The 20,157-nt window shown below is 30.2% G+C and overlaps 1 protein-coding gene across 1 annotated transcript in view; it reads right to left on the bottom strand.

Moving 5' to 3' along the window:
• LOC143190780 (uncharacterized) overlaps positions 1 to 19,378 on the bottom strand; it is a 304,709-nt gene extending 285,331 nt beyond the window's left edge. The window contains exon 1 of the mRNA XM_076395341.1: positions 18,896 to 19,378. The gene's annotated coding sequence lies outside the window, so the exon portion shown is untranslated. The remainder of the gene's footprint in view (positions 1 to 18,895) is intronic.
• Between the last annotated feature and the right edge of the window lie 779 nt (positions 19,379 to 20,157).

Genomic DNA, 20,157 nt, shown 5'->3' with positions numbered 1-20,157 from the left:
CGTAAAAGCAGCCGAACATATTCCGTCTTTCGTTTGGCCTGCACAAATGGACGTGTCACATATTTAACAATATAGCCCTCGTCAGTTTATAAAACGGAATCAGATCTGCTACAGGTCTGGATGATCTCGATTCTCGAAACCCATTATGCTGACCATGAACCCATAAACTTGGCACTGGATTTCGCGAAAATGTAAATGACAACAAATCGTTCGTTCGTTCGATTTTAAAAGCACAGCGCGAGTAAACCGAAGCCATTCGAGCTTTAGAAAAAATACAGGAGACTAAACATTGGAAAGTGGAACGTACACGGAGGCTTGAAAGGGTCTACTTATTGATTAACGACATAAAATGTGTTATAAATAGTATTACTTAAAGCAATAAATCAAATATATGATATAGACGAGAAACTTATTGGTGAACGTCCTAAGAACAGGAATCGGTGCTTCTAAAGAAAACATTTTAGATCATTTGTAGTGTATTTGTTATTCTATTTGTACTCTTTCTTTCACATTGCCCTCTTATTCGTAGTTTTTATCGTTTTGTTTGTAATTCTTCATCAATTATTGAGTTATAATGAAAAAGGGAGCAGACAGAGCAGTACAGTTCATTTTCCAGCCACATGGTCCTCTCGGAATCAAAATTGGTAATAGGAGATTATTTTATTTTGGTACTATTTCTTTTTGTTTAGTATAATGTTTATAGGTTTGTAAAGTAATGAGGAAAGTACAAAAATAATGACAACTAACGGATCATCTGCTATTGGCTCAACCAATATCTCGTTCAAAGGCGTGCAAGAACTCAATTACCGCGGCAGAAGTAATAAGCAATGGCGGTTAAGCTAAAGGACATTTCGTTTCTCAAAGATAATGGCTTCACACTATTGAGACAACAATTGAAAACATCCATTCCTAAACTTGAACGATATTGAAGCTATTTTAATTGATTTTTTAAACCAGAATTTTGACACAAGTCCAATTTTCATCGTCAGTTACAACACATTACCAAAAACTCTTGGTTCTTGCCTGGCAAACCATTTTGATTCCAGATTACCGCTTTCGGTTAAGAGTGTTAATGATGTGTGAGAAAATCCTGTAGTTAATATGCTTAATATAAATGACAATATACTATGGAACGAGATGAATACATAGAATATGAGGAGGTATTGACTTGTTCCTTTAACTTGAGAAAAATTAATTGATTGGTTGTAGAACCATACAGTATAGCTGAATTACAAGAGAAATTACTGTCAGACAAATTCGAAAAGACAAAAAGCAGGAACGATGACGCCAATTGGAAGCATGATAATTTATAATCTATAAGAAGGCATCAAGATGAAAAAAATGGAGTTTCTTGTGAATTAAAGCCAATCTATGACATATGACAATTTGATTCACTATCCCCAGCAATGAAAAGTCCCATAAATAGATTACATAAATCTACAAAAATTAACTCCAAGTAAAATATAGAGCATTTCAAGCACTTATACAAAATAAACTGTTCTGACAGATAGAAGTGATAACATTGAATTACTAATTTTACCTCAAATTTTAACTTTAAACCTAATAACGCCAGTTAATCATGATCAGTCAACTACAAGGACTTAAATAAGTGAATTGTTCCTTTTTATTATAAATGAACATTATATTTATTATGAAGGAACATATTGAAGTAAAACATATTGTTTATATTAAAAATACTGACAAATAAAATGTATATAAAAGCACATTTTAAAATATTCTTGAATAATCAAACAAAATAACAGTTTGGAAGAAAATTATTTCATAAGTTTCGTCAAATTATGAAAAAATTTGTGAATTTCATCATCATGTTCATCTCTAGTAGTAAACTGTTCAATATTACTCTTAATACAAAACACAACTTCAACACTAAGATGTTATTACTGTAACTATTTGAATGAATTACATATAAACAAACAAAAGTGAAAGTGCTTATATGAAGGGAATGAAAATTGGAAAATATTAACATAACATACTCAAACAGTATTACTAAAATCGCAGTTTTTGACTAAATAATTAATTATTTTCAAAACAAATTATGTCCTGCATACCATCAAAGAAATACCAATAACTAAAATTTCTTAATGTTTGACATACATAGCTTCTAAAAGCTTTCTGAATTCCAAACAAATATTTTCACTCGTAATAAAAATTGACGTTATCGACGTTATAACATAACAAAAACATATTAAAAAGTCAAAACATTTAAATAATTTATTAAATTTTCCAACTTTATAGGCCGTAATGTAATATAATCAAATTTTCGGTGTTAAACTGTCAACTTCAATCAGAGAAAACAGTTTCGCACTTCATTTCCACTCACAAGCTTCCAACTTTTGTTATTTTTTATATAATTACGACCGTCTATTAGGTGTTTAGTCTTGTAGCGTTTTTTACAACGAACCCAAATAACGCTAAGGCACTTACGACTGAATAGTTAGCGAATAGTTCAAATCTATTTTCAGATGTCTTTTTTTAGAATATTCTTGGTGACCAACGTTGCGATTTGTAACTTGAGCACAAATACTACTTAATTGTTTTCATAAAAACTACCGGCCGCTACCGTTGCATATGGAATAATATAAACATAGAAAGAAGGCGCCATAAAAAAATGTTTTCATTAGTTTCACGGATTCAGTCGAGGTACACGTAATGCGGCTACAATGCAAACAAACCGTACTGTTAGCGAGGCATCATCATAATAACTCTGCCAGAAAATGGAAATCGTGATATTGAGAACATCGGGAAGATATCTGCAATCAACTAATCGTGATCATTGAAAATCACCGCTAATGTCATCATTGTAATGTTCTTTTTATAATTATAAAGAACAAAAGAAACACGGGAGGTATGTTATCCAGTTACATTACGTAAAAGTACGAAGACATATATTATTTATTTATGAAATAGTTTACTCTATAAATATCAATGAATGATATTTTAATAGAGAAGAAATTGTCGGAAAGTAATTTTGATATTATGCTCGTTTTTCATTCATTAATTAAGTTACTGTCATGCAACATAATTGAAAACATAATTACAAAAAATAACAAATTTCCATAATATATGGAAAAAGTGTCAACATTTTTTATTTGAAAAATAAAAATAAAACATTCAAAACATGTATTTTAAGACAACAGATATGCAAAATCCATATTAAAACATATTAGAATTTAAGATATGGGACATAAACATCGTGATTTTTTCATCGTATAACTTGAAAATTAAAAGTTGTGTAATAATTAATGCCCTGCAACTTTCATTAACTTGCAACTAATTGAAATAAAATGACAAATAAAAACTAGAAAATAGCATATCCAAACATTCCAGATTACACTTCAACTTTGACTTCAAACTGATCAGTTGGTAGTAGTTAAAATAATATTGCAAATTGATAAATAGATTTTAGTAGGTATTAAGCTAAATTATGTGTATATAGTAGAATATAAAATACGTGTAGTAGATAGGTATGAGATTTTTGTTTATTTTTATTTAGTTTTTACAACGATTATTATGTACGTATTTTATTTTAAAACGTTTTTTTTGCGTTAAAAGTATAAGCTTGATTATTTTTTACTTTTTAGTGAATTCCTTATTAATTTTTCGAAATCTGTTCAACTTTTTATAAAAATTTGTTATTTTTTCCTTTTTAATATTAGATATTTACTCAATAAATTACGCAGTTATTTTATTAAGTATTACAGTGTATAGGCCAAGTAAAGATGCAGCCCGTATGAGGAAAAATAGGAATAAATAAACAATGATATTCAGGCGCCGGGATCTGCTACCTAGTCTCAGTGACTCGATAAATGTTCTAACCAAACTAGACTAATAAAAAGTTGTTGCCCCCGACGGGAATCGAATCCGTGATCTGAACGCTCTGACCGTTACACCATAGAAGAAGTCGTTTGCAATACTTCTGCGACTTCCCACATTATATAGTTAGTGCATAAAAAGCCAACTAAAACTTTCATTTCTATTCCTTTTCCATAAACCTATTGAACAGTAAGTATAGTTGTAGTATTGATGTGTAAAATATACAAAACTAAAGAATATTATGCCGTAGAGATAATTGAAGAGTAATGTTTGATAATCTGTCAGCTCGATATTGAAATCTAAACATCGAGATGTTTAGTCTTACACCATTTTTCCTAACACAACCTAATTAACTCAGTTCTACACACGATATATCAATATAAAATGTTTGTTGACTTTAAATATTTACGAGTTTTGGTTTAAGTTATGGATTCGGGCTCAGAAATGCATGTTTCAAAATATTATTAGAAAATCAGCTTATCGTAAATTGTAGGAAGTTTTGGCAAAGGCCTCTGATTTGATTACAGTCGCTAATAAAATAAAAATCTTTTTTTTATTGCCGTGATAGTTGTTTACTGGCAGATTCAGGGGTCAATAATATAAAAAGAATATTTTAATGTGAAACATCCTGCTGGAGGACTTTAACTCATGATTTTGGATCCCAAATATATTAAATATTTTTTTTAACAAATTGCGAATTTGATTACACAATATTCCAGGTATACACATTAAAATATACGACTAATATCTTCTGCATATGTTATTTCATTGTTACCACGCTTCTTACTGTTCCTATAACCCAACTTCTTTATATTGATATCTGAAACTTTATAAAGACAAGACATTCCAAGGACATAAGAGCGTAACTTTGCAAACCAAGGAAGATATAAATATTGCCAAACTACATGTAAATTCATACATACTTCCCCCTTGCAACGATTTCTTTCAAAACATCAAATAATGTTCAAAATAATCTCCCTAAATACTATCTAAATGATATTTACAAGACCATACCAGTTGCACTGATTTGAGGAAAACAAACCAACGGTCACACCGAAATATTCTGGTTCTCATTTTTAAACCAAATATGACTAGACTTCTTTACTGGACTGGAGTTGAAACTGGATATCGATATTATATGTGAAAACTTCAAAAATTGTTTGTAAAAATCATCCGAAAATCAAAGATATGGTATTCAAATATATGTATGGTAATATGGTCTTCAAACAATTTCTTTTATGTCATTTCCAACAGTATTTAAGCACTAAATATAGCATATAAGACCTCGTAGAAATATTGTAGAGAACTGCTTCTATGGTGTAATGGTTAAAGCGTTTAGCTCCCTAACGGAGGCCGCGGGTGCGATTCCCGACGGGGGCAATAACTTTTGTTGTTGTAGTTTAGTTAAAACATTTGTTAAATCACCTAGGTAGCGAACCCCGGGGCCTGAAGCCCTCCTTATTTTCAATCATTGTTTCTTTATTCCTATTTTTCCTCATGCGGGCTACACCTTTACTTGGTCTACCCACTGTAATATTAAATAACGTAACTGCGTAATTTGTTGAGTAAATATATAACACTAAATACGGAAAAATCAAATATTTTTTGCCCAAGGGTGAACCTCAAAAAATATAAAAATGATAATATAATTTTGTGACATATACAAAAAATTGAATGTTTTTTGTTGGTAACAAAACAAATCTAAATTAATATAACTGTTTGGGTTCGGCACCCACTTCAAAGTAGTCAGCTGGTAGTACTTAAAATAATATTGTAAATAAATAGATTTAGGTAGGTATCAAGCTAAATTGCCTGTATAGAGTAGAATCTAAAGTACGTGTAGTACAAAGGTTAAATAAGTTTTTTGTTTATTTTTATTTAGTTATTACAACGATTATTGTGTACATATTTTATTTTAAAGTGTTTACTTATAATTTATATTTTCACTTGCCTGTTGTGAGTTTTGTGTGGCTTCTTCTGCATTGTCTCCGAAAGTAAGAATCGCAGAATCGAAGTGATCAGATGATTAAAATTTATGTTAATAAATTCGCTTTCAAAGCATGCAATTAAATTGTTGTGTTTACAAAAAATGGTCACCCAAGAAATATTTACCACGTATAATCTAACTAACATTTAAAATATAAATACAAAATTAGGAAATAAATATATTTTGAATAAATTCTTATAGGAAATCGTCATAAAAATGTACAATAACTGCATTTAAACTGTGATGGAGATGATTTGACGAAACATTCGAAGCCGACCTTTAATTTCGAACATTCTAACAGTGATAATGTATTCAAAAACGGGCGTAGACCTCCTCAGGCTTTTTAATATATATTTAAATATTACAATCTTAAGCTTTATATATTAGATGAAATTATTATAATCCTTTTATTTATACGAACCAAGTTTTATTTAATTTTTCGAGTACGGTTCTTGATGTCACCCAAGCAACGTTTCCCATATGGCTGAGGATCGACTTTGATGGAAAGATCCGGCCAAATAAATAGCGAAAGATATTAACGTTGTATAGGGTGGGGCAGTTGTTTGATAATACTATTGGATCTACAAGAGTCTACACATTTCTGCGTTATTTTAAAATTTTCGTTGGAAAGAGCATATTAAGAAGAAAATAAAAGAACTAGAATCAAAATTTTTGAAAATGTATTGTTATTTAGAAAAAGATCCGAATAATCCGTACATAATAAGTTGCAAGCAGATACTAAAATCTATATGGACTTACGTTATGGGGATGTTCTGCGAGTAGTAACATCAACATAATACAAATATTTCAGAATAAAGTGCTAAGAAGTATTGTGGATGCATCCAGATACTATAGGAACAGTTACTTACACTGAGACCTTCGGATTGCCACTGTTATAGAGGAAATTAAGAGATTCTCAGCAAAATATGAGGAAAGACTATACACTCCCATGTAAACATCGCACCATTGTACAAGACTGAATTAGGATGTAAATTTAATAGAAAAGAAATATTTACGATGATTAGTTATTTATTCAAAATATTAGCCATTCTATACATATTGCCCATTTATCAAGTAATTAAAAAAACAGTTTCTATTTTGAGCTAAACGATCAATTCAGCGTACCCTATCGATGCGAAAAGGCAGTAGTCGGATGGGGCCAGGTCTGGAGTGTACGGTAGGTACCGTCAACCGTCTGTGATCCATCCGTGTGGTTTTAACACATCTTCCATGCTCTTTCTGCATAAGAAGGCACGTCGACATACTGCAAAATCACTTTTTCGCCTTTCAGCATATTAGAAAAGTTTCTCGATAAATGATTGATCACTTATGCTGTTGTCAACTTCGCATTTTCAAACGTTTTCGACCTACCAGGACGTTATTTGTCTTAAATATTGAAATCAAATTTGAATTGTCGAAATCACGTTTCACTAAACGATAACTTCCAGCGGCTGTTTTCTTTTGATAACATTATAAACATATAGTATCAAATGTAAGAAATACTTTTATTTCTAGATAAATAAAATACAAACATTCGACAAAACATTATAATAGCCACCATCTTGATTATATACAAGAAATTACAACGGTGCTTATAATAACATTCGTCCATCAAATACGTCAAGATCGTCTTCGAGATATTCCAAGAAACTATCATACGTTCACATTACCTGTAACGGCTTTTGTCCTAATGCTGCAGTTCATCTCTAATGCTGTAGTTCATCTTCCTCCATAAGCATCATTTTCATTCACTATTTTGAAAAACATTTCAAACTTCTGAATTTTCACTTGACGCTATAGTTACAATACTCGTCATCTGGATACAAAATAAATTTCACTTTCCTATTGTCATCGTAAAGCCATTTCTTTTTCACTGACGTTTAATACATTGTCATAATTCGATTTCCGAAATTCTATTTATTTGTCGTGATTTGTTAAATCACTTTAATAATGTTCTTTCTATCAAATCGTATATCGTCTCACAATACTTGTACAAATATTATTCACAACTCTGGTTCACTGTATTCGCCATATCTACGTAAAGTATTTGCGGTAAAGGCACTTCTACAATCGCCAGTTATTAACTAAGACTATCAGTATCATCTTCCTTGAACAACTCCTTCTTTCACAACCAACTGTATAGTTGAACAATAATAACAGGTCAATTGAAAAGTCCCCGGCCTGGCACATAGATGGCGCTACTAGAATTAAATCTAAATGTTTTTTAGTTAGCCATAACCCTGAAAAGATGCGTGTATAAATTTGACAGCTGTCGGATCATTAGTTTGTGAATTATAGCATTTTGAGTGAATCAACTTTTGTTATTTTGAAAAAAATGGATAAAAAGGGAATTTCACGTGATGACAAAATATTGCTTTTTGAAGGGAAAAGTTGAACCAAAAAGTTGGCTTGATGCCAAGTTTCCAGACACTGCCCCAGGAAAATCAACCATCAAGGATTGGGATGCTAAATTTAGACGTGGTGAAATGAGCACCGAAGACGGTGAACGCAGTGGACGCCGAAAAGAGGTTATTACCGACGAAAATATTTAAAAAATCCACAAAGTGATTTTGAATGACCGTAAATTGAAATTGAATGAAATAACAGACACTCTGAAGATATCAACTGAACGTGTACATCAATCATATCATTCACGAATATTTAGGTATGAGGAAGCTCTATGCAATATTTTCCTGTTCTCAGGTCTCAAAAGAATGCTCACTGGGAAGAAATTTTCGTCGAATGAAGAGGTGATCGCCGAAACTGAGGCCTATTTTGAAGCAAAGGACAAATCGTTCTACAAAAATGGTATCGAAAAGTTGGAGAATCGCTAATTTTGGAAAAAAAATTTATTTTACTATGGTAGGCCGGGGACTTTTCTATTGACCTGCTGCATTATCACAAACCTACTATGAGCGTATTTTGAGTATAATCCCATTTCTGATTTGTACAAAATACTTTTATTTCTTGGTAAATAAAACACAAATATTTACTAAACATTATAATGGTCACCATTGTAGTATATCTTATATTGTAGTCACCTTGTATATTGTCAAGATAGTGATCATTATAATGTTTTGTTGAATATGTGTATTTTATTTACATTGAGTGCTTATGGCTAGTAAAATCTGTTATAAAAACCGGAAAATTATTAACGAAACATCAGATATTTCAAGTATAAAACGATCTATATTAATATCTGTCGCGATAATATTTCCAGCACCGAAAATAACAAGCACACTTAGATGATTCACATTATACAAAGCGTATTTCAAGGTAGAACGATGATATTTCACAAGCAATAACGATAAAACAAACGAAACGGGCTCTAATGAAACGATTGTCATGTAATCTTTTATTGTTATTACCCCATTATTGATAAATAGTCGATTCTGCATTATTTCTGGTGCTTAAGAGTGACGACAGTCAACGATAGGATGATTAAAATTCTAATAATCCAAACGCTAATGCGCCAAATGGGACAGGTTACGTTGAGACATGCCGGTAGAAATAATGGCTATCGAATCGGGAAATCAAGCAAGGGATTGGTTGGTATTTTACAATGATTTCGACGTAATGCGGCTTTAATCGACATAAATTAACATAAAACGGCGTACGGTCGAAGGAAAACGGCCAATTAAATTTTAGATAACTAAAACTGACCAATGGTCATTATTATTCTGTTCTATTAGTCATTTTTATTAATTTATAAAGAGCGTGAATGGATTTTGGTGATTTTTTGGTTAATTTAAGGATATTTTATACAATTTACAGCCACAATTGGAAGATCTAGTATCAGATAATGAGAGACAATATGTTCTAAATGCAGCAGGTGAAGTAAAAAACCCTATTCAAGCATTTTATACAGTCATTCATAGTTCTAGCAAGCAAAAGCCTTTTATATTACCTTCACTCAACCTTTGCTCAACCTGAAAACTTCTTTTGAACTTGACAAATTGAAAATTGACAGGAACATGGGACTATCACAAATGTGTGGCTGCTTAAGAAACAGATTCAAATATATGCGTAAATGTTCAAATTTCTTTAACACACTGCAATATAATAATTGATAATAGATTACAATTACATATAACATAGTTTTATAATTACCAATGTTTATTGCAAATTTGGAAACATTGAATAAAAATATTAAATCACAACAACGTGGAGGCAACACATACTGATGTATCTATCCCGCACTTGTCTTGCGTGTGTATCGACTAAAGTACAACAAAACAATAGTAATACTAGTATGAATCAAATATAAACGGTAATTTTCTAAAATAAATTGATTGACATCAAAAAATAAATAAGGAACTCACTAAAAAGTAAAAAACAATCGAAACAAAGAAAACAAAACAAAAGAAAAACGTTTTAAGACAAAATATGTACATGATAGTCGTTGCAATAACTAAATAAAAATAAACAAAAACTTTATTTTACTGACCAACTGCACGTATTTTATATTCTACTATATACACTCAATTTAGCTTAATACCTACCTAAACCTATTTATCTATTTACAATAATAGTTTAAGTACTACCAACTACTCAGTTTGGTGAAATTAGTTAGCTTTTAGTGAAAAATATTTGATTTTTCTCTTTTTAGTGTTAGATATTTACTCAAAAAAATTACGCAGTTATTTTATTAAGTATAACAATGAATAGCCCAAGTAAAAGCACAGCCCGAATGAGGAAAAATAGGAAAAAAGAAACAATTATTGAAAATAAGGAACGTTTCAAGCCCCCGGTCCGCTACCTAGTCTAGGTGATTTAACAAATATTCCAATCAAACTAGCACAAAAGAATATGCTGCCCTGTTGGGAATTTAATCGTCGACCTCCGCGTGTTAGCTTAACATTCTATCCATTACACCACAGAAAGAGATGCCTTTAGCGTTTCCACGACGTCTCGTATGATATGGCTATTGCTTAAAAAGCAAAATGATTGACTTTTACACTGAACTACTTCCGATTTTTCGTTACATCAGTTCAGTAATAACATTATACACCAATATATGATTATTTAGATAAAAAATATGTGTAAACATTGTACGTGCTTTTGAAATTTGAGGTTTTCCCTTGTAGCGATCTTGAGGCATGTCGAATTTTACATCGTGGAATAACGGTCTACAAAATACCCAGAAATATATTCCCAGATGTTGAACACGGGCGGGGTGCCAGCAGAGCCAACGGCGGCAAACCCGAGACGTTTATCTGGAATGTGATTGAAGGGTATTTCGATTCATTCAGTCCTCAACCATCGTGGTTTAGACGTGCCACCGTCGACTGCCCAAGCCTCGTCTCCAGGTAACACCGTTGCCATCCGTTTTATCTTATTGTATTTTTCACATTTTTTTATATTACGAATAAATAACGGTCACATAATGTAAACACCACTGTTTCATTTCGTTTTACCTCCATTCACCGAGCCACATCATTTACCCTAAACCCTTGATGTCTCCCTCGGAAGTTCATTCGAATAAAAAAATAATTCTGAAAATCGGTCCATAACTGACGGAGAAATCGGCGGACATATATTAAAGAAAAAATATACAGCCGAGCATAGAACCTCCTCCTTTTTGCAATCAAAACGCATGGGACTAGATATGTTGAATATACTTATTAACACCATCCCAAAATATAAAAAGCAACATTCATGTTACAATTTGCTGCAATTTTGCAAACTCAAGCAATGATATATAACCCAAACAAACAACATTCATGTGAGAAAAATCTGAATAGTTCTGAATCTCTTTAGTTCCACGAAAGTATTTATCTCAACACTTTACTTGGCCACATCATCAAATTGGCAACTAAATATTTCTGTACAATTCATATTGAATGTCAATGTTGTCAATGTCCTTACGTTGGCAATAAGATTGTATCATAATTACTTTTAAGTACGTTTTTTTTTAATTATTTTATAAAAAAATTAGATAAGAAAAAACTGCTGACAAAAATTACTAAAATGCATATATTAGTAAGATAAATTTATTTATAACTATGTCAGTTCTAGTCACATGTCAAGTCTCCAATTGACGTTGACCGTGATTAACAATGAATACATTTAAAACAATATTACTACTTATGTAATATTAGCAACAATTTGCACATAAACAATATCACTTTACTGTTAACTGCTTCATTGTAGCCATGTTTTGTGACAGAATTTAGACTAAAAAAAATATTTAAAAACTATGAGAATGCAGAAAATTTACCTTAAAATCCCATTGAAACTATCAGCCCGAAATAGCATTATCTTCCCTGAAGCATCTTAACGTACATTCGTATTCCAAAATCAAACTTTTATTGTTTATTTAAATTAGAAAGAGCGTGAATCAGTGTATAAATTTGCACCAGCGTTGTGAATGACGCAACATCAACGCCAAATTGGTTTATTATATCTAACTCGTTATTTCCCATAAATCACATTCGGTGCAAGACTGACGATTGATGTTAGTTTCATCACTACGACTTCAATGAATGATTTCCAAAAATATATCATTTAAATGTAATACGTAAATGAATAAAGATCAAAACTCCAGTGGTTAAATAAGATAGAGATTCAATCCAAGAAATTGTAGCTATAAAAACGAATTGGTTAATATAAAGTTGCCGAGATGTCGTTAAATACTAGAACGTATTTAGCCTCAAACTACTGTGCAGATACTTTGGCTGTTATATCAAAGCAAAACAAAAGAAAACATAAAAATAATATAACTGAATAAATTTCCTCGACCACATATTGTCATAAATTGACCTCATATGTCATGTTATACAAAAATAAAGGAAAGAACTACTGTACGGTTTATGGTCAGTAGGGGGAAACTTCTAATAAGACATAAAAATTAATAGCTTGGCAAAAGATATGATGCAAACTGATGAACAAATCAAGAGACATTTGTTGTTTTGTTGACGTAGTTCCTATATCCACATACACAAAAATACACGACCATCATAGCATAAATGGTACCATTTCTGACATAATTGTTAGATATAAATGCCAACAATGTCTTAAGGAAAAATAATTTCGTCCTTTTTCATGTTTTTTAGGCGAAGTTACTCATATAAATTGATACATTTAACAAAAGTGAATGAGTTTATTATACGGTAGACTCTCGATAACGTAAATACTCAATAATGAACACATTGTATTAATCTAAAAAACTTTAAAGAGACCTACTAGGTAATAACGAAATTACTTGTTCATCTTCCTTATATAATATTGGAAAGGAATAAAACTAACATTTGAAAGCAATAGAAATTTATATGGACACACGATTCATTCACTGAATATACTCGAATCAATTTTGAAGCTATATAGTTTTTCTCTGTAAGATAAAATTTACATTTCAAAATGTATGTTTCAAAGTAGTAAATAATTGATGAAGTATTCCATATATCTATAACACCATAGGTGCACTTTTCGACGAATAGTACTTTCTGAACTTGCTCAACTTTATAATTTTAGTACGAAATAATTAGTAGAATGTGTGATTGTTTTACCATTTAAAAACAACAATTTAAAACTTTAATATAATACTATTTGAACACAATCACATTAAACGAAAAAAGTACGCCTAAAAAGAGAATAGAAATTTCGATGTAACTTAAATTATTTTATACTTACCATTCACAATTATTTTTATTTAATACTGAATTACGAACTCGAACCGAATTTTATTTGAAGTCTTCTAATGCAATTGCCATTGGAATACTGAATAAAGTCCATGCAGTTTTTAATATTCATACGTAACTGATCTAGTGTATATTGAAATAAAGTATCTATTCGTTGATGAAAGTACTTTTTGTAAAAACAGAATAAATGGTGTAGTTTTTCATCCCTTATTGCAGCCTCAATAACACACTGTATAGTTTAATTTATATGCTAGAGGCAACATAAATTACTATATTTATTTAAAAATGAGGTTGGTCTAAATAGATACCTCTGAAGAAGTAACGTCTGGTGAATACGGTTGGTGCAGAAAGATCATATATCAAATTATTCAAAATATTTCAAAATAACTTATAATTATTTTTACACCTATAATGACAGTTTGTATTCAGGGATTGTCTAAAATATACCAATTACAATGTCTTTTACCTTGGACGTCAAATTACGCTGTCCTTAAGCTTGTGATTACAAACATTTCCTAGAACTTAATTCGCTTTAATCAACCATTTCCACGTTATTCTAAAATCAATCAATATATCTTAATTACAAATTCCTTAAAATTAGAGAAGTATGCTAGGAATTATCTACAAATGAGGCTGCAAAAGAAAAATTTGTGATGCTGTATCTTCTCCAGATTTTGTTAAATTATACGGAAGAATACATATATTTCACAACCAAACATTCATGCAATATCTTGTTAACGCTCGTCATACTAATGTCTAAGGATAAGTTACATGGCGATCTTCCAAGACGACTTGATGATGATGAACACAGCATCAAAGTTTTCAGATACAACAAATGATATTAGATGACCTTCATGATTTTTATCCCTGAGTGAACTCTGGCTACGATTAAATTCATTATACAAACGCTTCACAGTAAACAAGGATGGGACTTCATTCCCAAAAATAGCAAACCTTGTATTTTCTACCAAACAATGTTACATAAGTGGTGACATGTTCTTGTGATAAATGTATCTAGTATGATATATGTATATATGTATATATATATATATATATATATATATATATATATATATATATATATATATATTATATATATATATATATATATATATATATATATATATATTATATATATATATATATATATATATATATATATATATATATATATATATATATATATATATATATACGATATATGTATCTACTTCACATGAACAGATATCTAAAATTAAGTTTAGAAATTGTCAAAAAAAACTAGTCTATGAAATAAAACCAGCACCAATAAATTGATTATCCGGCTTAAAATCAGAAATTATTAGCAATACTAGTTAGTGTCTAATCAATTATTGGATTTCTATATACGTCCTGCAAAAAAAGTCATGAAAATTTAATGTAAAATCATTAATCATTGAAATTAAAATATATATGTCATGTCTAATGCAAGATCCTTATAATTATTGTTGATTAAGCAACTCTACATTATTATAACAATTGATGTTTTAAAAACATGAGCATTAATAACCGATAAAAATGAATTCACTTTTGTTACTAAAGTATGTATGAAATGTCTCCATTGCTTAATTAAGTTTTCAATAAACGATTCGTATGAGAAGTGAGGAGGTTTAGCTATCTCACGTATTTCAAGTCGTGTGTCTTTCAGTTGTAGAGATTTATTCATCCAGCATACCGTTATATTATTACACCTGATGTATATTCGCAAATACAATTTCTTGAAATTGTGTTTAAGGTTTGAAGAATATATAATATAAGATTGAGGAGAAAATAATTTTAGTTTTTCCTAATTGATGGCTTTAAACTTCTGATTTTTTAGTAATACTAATTCAATGAAACCATACTTTAGAGCGTTTAGGTACTTTAGACTAATAGATTGGCCTAGATATAAAAGTAATTCCATTTGCTTACGCAATCTTAAGTTATTGTGTTTGAAATTTCAGGAAATCATCTCTCTTCATAGTTTTGGATCATTTTTTTTGCCTCGGAAGCAAAAAAAATAGCAAAAATTTACCAGTAAAAAAAATTATAATCAGTTCAAAGTTTTTTAGAATCAGACAATATATTCCTCCTCATTTTATTCTAGTTAAAAAGAGACACATTGCTGGTCTGATTAGTTCGAACATGTAAACGAATGAGCCTGTCAAAGTCGTCCGATTGTTAGATCTATACTAAATTCTTGAAGTCAATAGTGCCAAGAGGTTATAACTCTAACCTATAAACTATCGTGCCTGTACAATTAACTGTAATTTTTTGAAATGTACTATAATGTTAACATAAATTATATTTGATAACATTTTGGTTCAATTATTTTATTTAGATTAGAATTTTTGTGTATGTCAAAGCCAAACTGAACTAAAACTCAGAGTCGATGCGGCAACATTGCGTCAGTAATTTAAATGACGTATCTACAAAATAACTTTGAACAGACTATATATCATTAATTGGAGTTTTAATTGGCGAAAAAACTGATATAATTAAAGTTAAAGAAAATTGTTGTATTTGACTAGAGACAACTCCGGTTTTGTTTTTATTATATTATTAGTAATAAAATCAATATATATTTTATAAACAAAACTCAATTTATTATGAACATTGGATATTATTTCAATTGGCATGTAGTGACTTGTTAGTCTTGAGTTTCACATGATAAAATGTAGTCTTAATTAACCCTGATTAACCCACTTAACTTAATTCAGCTTGTAATTACCAGAGACGGGTAGTTTTTAGACAAATTTTAGATATTCATATATAGAACTTTTTCTTTCCTTCCTACTAAATATTTTTTATCCAATTCAAAAATATCATTTGAATAAAGAAAGTCGAAAACTAATAATATACTGTTTGATCAACACTATATAAAGAAAACTGCAAAAAGTTTGCGGAAAAACAAACCAAGAAGAGCAATTTCGTTTCACAGTAAGTCAGTGTATGTAAGAACGTGTTCTGACTAGCTTTTGACTTCTATTCAAAGCTCCTCATCTTCTATAGCTTTTAAAAATAAATACATGTAGCAAGAAGACTACAAACCGAAGTTTCGCAGTTGTTACATCCTGCATCTTCAGAAAGCACCTGACAGCTTAGTGATTAGCCATTAAAATGTTGTTTTTTAAAAACTGGCAGGATGGTATGCCAGATATGATTGTATTTAATGTTGATAACCTGTAAAGTTGCATATAATTTAAAATATGCAAGTTTTTGTTTAACTTAACCTTGTTTGTAACGTATGAATCAATGTTTATGTAAATTGTGTTGAGTCAACTTTGCTTAATTTGTCGTAACCAAATCCTATCAAAGATCATCATTAAAAAAATTATATTTTGTGAAAAAAATTCACATTCTTAGCTATTGATTATTTATTCAAAAACTGTATGAATAGTGTTTGCCCACAAACTTATATATCGCATTTGATGCTCGTCCGTTGTGAAAACAACATTAAATTTCCGAATTTTGATTGTGAACACTCTTGAAAGTTTTAATTAAATACTGTAAAATTTAATCTATATATAAATCTCACAGATGATTATGATAATTATATTTCTAATTAAAAATAATTAATTTAGATTCGTCACTCTGTATTTCCAAAAAACGCAAATCGTTCTTCTAAATAAAGAAGATTTTACATTTTTATTTAAATCCAGATAATGTTGATTCCCATTAAGACAAATAACAACAAGACAAAAAGAAACAACTGTTAAACATTTTATTGAGAAGCTGATAATAAATAAACCTCGCCGCCTCAGGCACTAATTAAGTGTATTTTTATTCGCTACCTTTCATTCTAGATTGCGATATAAATAACAACATCTGAAATATAATTCGCAGCTTATTCTGAACCGAACTGGAATAAAGTTTGGCATTAAAAGACCACAGTTTAAAGTAATCCTCGTAAAAATATAGATCGAAAGTGTTGTCACCTAAAATGAACATGTACAGGATATTGGCGTTAAATATCGAGATTTTGTACGTTGATAATAACATGGTTTATTGGAAAAATTATTCTTATTAATCCAGTTAATAGACATAAGCAGCCATTTATATTTTAGGGTTGAAAACATCAATCAACATATATTATTGATAATTCCACATGTTCAAAAGCTATAAAAGTAGTCAGAGCTAATTATATCGCCGAATTATACAATTTTTTTTAACTGCATATTTAGTAATAATTAAAGAACTTTGTAAATAAATTACTGAAATCGAAATAGTAACATTAACATGAACTTTACACAATACAGAAATATAAAAGGTATATATAGGCCTTATTAAGCCTAAGAAAATGCTTATTTTATTTGTATTCTTTAAATGATAACTAATCAACGTGAACTTCGTATATAATCAGAAGCTCGAAACAATTAATTAATCATTAAATTCATGATTTTGAACTCCAACGCATATACTGGCTAGGACACCGATAACGAAAATTGCTAATTTTTAGTGAAGACCTTTTATCAATTTTGAAAATTATGAAACTCATAAGAATCAACATTTATGCTGAAGCTGTTACGCATAAAAAAAGTTTTAAACTGCACACTCCTGCTGCTTTTAGAGAATTTGGAGCAGTTCGTTTGGATGAATGAACTTTAGATAGTCTTAATTTTGCTGAAGAATTAACCGAATGTAAGTCAAAACTTTAATTCAAACTCTAACCCTCTTTTCTTCGAAACTACCTTTGTCAATATAATGAATATCATATAAAATATATTTAAACGATTTAGTTGAAATTTAGTGAACACTGTGTAAAAAGCATTAAAAAATCTATATCATCTAGGATGATTTATATTTAAAAGCAGTGGTGGTTAAAGGATAGGGGTTTCAAAGCCCCTTTCTACCAAAACATATCAGTCCTCCCTTTGACTTTAATTTTAACAATTAAACTTGTATTTTATAACTGGACAAAAAAAATCTCCCTCAAAAAACTCGTTAAAATAGTTTAAAACTTATAGTTTCAAATATCAAATATCAGATGACAATAAAGCACTAAAGCATACAAAATTATTTTAAATATATATTAAAAATCGAATCTTCTGGATATAATTAATGAAATGTTAAATAATTTAACACTATTATTAGCAAATACTAACATGCTTAGTTATTTAACAATTTTAACACAATCTATAACTAAAATGTGATTGTTGACTTTTCAAACATTAATTGAGAAAAGTATGTCAAAAAAACTATTATATTAAATTCGAATTCTTATAATATAATAAAATAAAATAAAATGCCATGATAAAAATCGTAAACAAAAAAGTTTTTAAAAAACGCCGCCGATAACTAAACGTTACAATTAAGCTTATTTACGTAAAAAATCGAAAATAATTGGATTATCCCGACGGCTATCTGTTTAATTTTTCTCGAATCCGAAAACATCCTCGCCTTCCTTCAGGTGAAGATGTAAATAAAAAGTCCTTACCGTATTTTTAACTCCAGTCGAGGCCCTGGGGGAAGCAAGCACTCCTGATAGATAATTCACAGATCACCCCGATTTACAAAAAAAAATTAAATACAATTTTAGAAAGACGGAGAGACCTTGAGAAGTTCCGGCAAAACCGAGACTTTATCACCGCAATTTTCGACGAAGGCACTAGAATATCACTGAATCACTAGGAAGTTGTATACGGTCGCGGAAAACTGACGATTTTCTGGGCACTTATTAAGACATATTGGGGAAATCGAGGCACTGGACAAAAAAATAAAACAAAACACTCAACACTAGTACCGATAACGTTGCCGGTGAACACGAGAGAAGAAAAAAAATGTTGACCGAAACTCGCGACGAATTAATTTTTCCTTTTGTTTTGTTTATGTCGCGCATCAAAAACAAAACATCAACGGATAGATGTGCGTGCGATAGACGGGTTTCAGCTTTTTACCGAACAAAATCTCTGGGAGGACTGGCGTAAGTTGAAGAGCAGCATGTCCTGCACGTCGTATAGAACGTGAACCGTAGACTGTTTATATGCGAGTGTAAGAAGTAGTGTAAGACGTTCGGTTTCTACTCCTTATTACCACTGGCGGGTGTTTATAGGGAAACTATTTGTCTTTTTTTGTCACATAATATGTTTGATGTTATAATTATGTCACTGGTCCATTTTCAACGCGCAAGTGATATGATATATTTATAGGTCAAGAATATGTTACGGTTTTTTCGGTTCGAAAATCGTGTCGAAAAAAATCCGTTGACAAATTTATTGGCTCACATCGTCGTATTTCATTTTTGACTATTATATGGCGCGTTTCTTTATGTGTAATTACATAAAGGTTGCTCTTATTATCTTTTTAACTTAGAAAAAGCTAATTGTAAATTATCTCTAATAAGCTCTATTAGCCGGTTAGAAAATAGATATTTATTAATAATTACTTTGTTGGTGTGTAATTTTTAGTTAATATATGATTATTAATATATGTTGGGACTTTTTAAATATTAATTACCGAGAATACCGCAACGTTTTCATTAATTTAAACTGTTAAAATTATATAGTAAAAAACCTTAAACACATATAAAAAAATTTTGTCCAGTCTAAGCGTAAATCTTGGTTATAGTGTAAAGTTTCTTTAGTAGTCAAAGGGTTTCAATATCATAAGTTCTGTAATCTGTAAACTTGTAATAATTTAAAATATGGAAATTTCTATTTAATTTAAGCTTGTTTGTAATGTATGAATCAATGTTTACGC

The sequence above is a fragment of the Rhynchophorus ferrugineus genome, unplaced genomic scaffold (genome assembly GCF_030347505.1).
Source record: "Rhynchophorus ferrugineus isolate W39M unplaced genomic scaffold, kcgeb_rfMv2 rfM2, whole genome shotgun sequence".
In the NCBI taxonomy this organism is placed as follows: Eukaryota; Metazoa; Arthropoda; class Insecta; order Coleoptera; family Curculionidae; genus Rhynchophorus; species Rhynchophorus ferrugineus.
Note: the sequence above shows the minus strand (reverse complement) of the source record. Positions and strands in the feature narration are given on the sequence as shown.